Here is a 3,016-nt window from a genome sequence, read left to right as displayed (position 1 = left end):
GTGCATTTTATTATAGGACTTTCAAAGAATGACTGAAGACACATTCCAAAAGGCACAGTAGGTGTGTAGACTGAATTTCTGGAGAAATGACAACTTTGTGCCCTCCATTAACTGTAACCTTTCTTTACCTTTTACAGCATGTAGCAGGAAAACTTTCTACCTAAAGTAAAACAAGTTCATTTCAGTGAGATAAGTCACCCACACAGCAAGTCTTAGAAACTAATGATGATTAATATGGAGTTGGTTAAAAACTAAGCCTCTAATACTTTTTAAACTTATCTCATATTTGTTAAAACATATTTTTGCAATATGTGACACCTCACAGTAATAAGATATTTTTTAAGATTTGTGACTTAAAAATAATTTGATTAGTAGCAGAGTAATACCTGATTCAGAAAATGAATTAAGTACTATTTGCATCCTTATTGGATAGTTTGAGAATCAGTGGAGACCTTTAATGGACTAGTAGAATTCTGCATTTAATCCATTTGGGCCTAGAAATATTTAGTTGAAATATTATTTCATTATGATTTCAGTCTCCTTGCTTTTTAAAGATTTGTATAACCTGTTTGTCTCAACTTGGCACTGAACTTTGATAGGTCACTTGAGTCTAAAAATCCATCCATTTCTTTTAAGTTTTCCAATTTAGTAAAATATAAATTTTAAAATGTGTCATAAAAATTTAAAAACTTCAGTGGTATTCATTGAAATGTCTCCGTTGTCATCTCTAATTTAGTTCATTGGGGCCTCTCTCTTTGCATTGGTTAGTTTGGCTAAGGATTTGTCATTATTATTAAACTTTTATATTTTTTAATTAAACTATAGTTACATTGTTTATTCTGTTCCCATTTCTCCTTGCAACCTCTACCAGGGCCCCAACTAACTCTCAAATTCACGGACTCTTTTTCTTTACCTGCTATTGCTACACACACACACACACACACACACACACACACACACACACACACAGCACACATGCACACAGGCACGCACACACACACAAACTCACACATACACATTCATTCGTACATTTGCAGTCACATATATCCATACATAAAGATATAGATATAGAAGTATGAATAAATATAGAAATAGAACCTGTTGAGTTCCTTAGTGTTGGTTGTATGTATATGATTACAAGGCTGCCTACATGGTATGGATAATCAGTTAGTGAGTTCATCCTTGGGGAAGACTAAAGCTCCCTCTCTCAGCATTCTTTGGTTGCCTTGAGTTCTTAGTCTATTGATGGGACCCCATGAGATTTCTTCCTTCCATGTTAGAGTATCTACCATTGTGGTATTTTTTAAGATCTTGTTTAAGCAACTGTATTGTTGAAGTATCATAGGTAAAGGCTCCCTGTCATTTTAAGGAGACACTCTCACAGAAGACTTCCTGTTCCTCTATCTTTTCCATGCTTTCTACCACTCTTCAACAACCTTCCCTGGGTTTTAGGTCTAGGATTTATCTTGTAGATTTATCCCCTGGTTCTGGGAAGACCATGATCAGTTGTGCTTTGTATTTACTTTTAATAGGTTTGTGGCAATCATTTTTAATTGAGAAAAATTTCATACAATATATTTTGATCATAGATTTCTTCTCTACCGATTACTCTCAGGTCCTCGCAGCCTCCCCATGCATCCAACTTAATTTTCTCTTTCTTTAAAAAAAATCAACAAATGAAAAGAAACACACACACACACACACACACACACACACACACACACACACAAAACCAGAAAGACAAAACTGAAAATAAACAAAAGACCAACAAAATAAAAATTTCCAAACAAACACAGGGCAAAATGTCTACAAAATTACCATTGAGTTTCTTTTGTGTTGGTTAGTTACTCCTGGATATGGGAGTGCCCTGAGGGGTGGTAATATTCACAGTGAGGCTTCATTGAAACTGATTTTCCCTTTCCCAGGAGGTGACAGTACAGATGGATCACTTTTTGGTTAGGGTTAGGAGCCCATGTCCAATTCTCTCTCTCAATACTGGGACACCATCTGGATAGATCTGTATAGCTTTGTGTGTGCTTTCTTAGTCTGTGTGAGTTTATACGTGTTGTGACTAGAAAATACTGTGTCCCTGATCCAAGCATCACTTTAACTTTGAAGATTTTCTCATCCCCTCTTCTGCATAGATCCCTGGCTTTGATGAAGACACCAATTTATGACTGAGTGCTCCAAAGTCTCTAACTCAGTTCTAACTATGATTCTCAGTATTAGCTCCCATCTACTGAATGAAGTTTTCTCTGATGATGGTTGATCAAGGCACTGATCTCAAGCAATATGTTATTTGAGGTCATTATTGCTGTTTCTTTAGCAGAATAATAGTATTAAGTTTTCCTCTTTGCCCATGACTTATCCAGTTTCATGTTCTTGGCCACTTTAGCAATGCCAAACAGAGGCTCCAATTCATGGAGTGGGCCTTGAGCCTACTCAGTAAACAGCTGGTTATCCCCACAGTATTTTTGTTACTATTACACCATGTATCTTGCAGGCAGACCCTGTTGTGGGTAACACAGTTTGTAGCTGTGCGATATTAATGATTACCTTACTCCTCCAGTAACAGGCAGAGTACCATCCAGTGTAATGAATAACAGGTTTGAAGCTCCCAATTAGTTTCCAGATCAAATTCCCCATGCTCACTGACATATGTAAGTGTTGTCTTTAGCAATATAGCCTCAGCAAAATGCTGTGGAGAGCAACCAATAGCCTTGGAAATAGTTTGTGATATTTGGGTTTCCACAGACCCCCTTTCGCCAGTGTCTCAACAAACTGTATGCCACTTTTGACACTGGGTGTCCTACTTGGTAGCATAAGATGTCTAACCCAAGCTTTGCCCCCTCTCTCTCTCTCTTTCTGTCTCTCTCTCTGTCTCTCTCTCTGTCTCTCTCTCTGTCTCTCTCGGTCTACACACACACACACACACACACACACACACACACACACACATGACTGATGTTGAACACGTCTTTAAGTAATTATCAGCCATTTTGTTTCATCTTTTAAG

This window comes from Mesocricetus auratus, unplaced genomic scaffold (assembly GCF_017639785.1).
Source record: "Mesocricetus auratus isolate SY011 unplaced genomic scaffold, BCM_Maur_2.0 Super-Scaffold_6730, whole genome shotgun sequence".
NCBI lineage: Eukaryota > Metazoa > Chordata > Mammalia > Rodentia > Cricetidae > Mesocricetus > Mesocricetus auratus.
The sequence above is the reverse complement of the archived record's forward strand: the minus strand, read 5'-3'. Positions refer to the sequence as shown.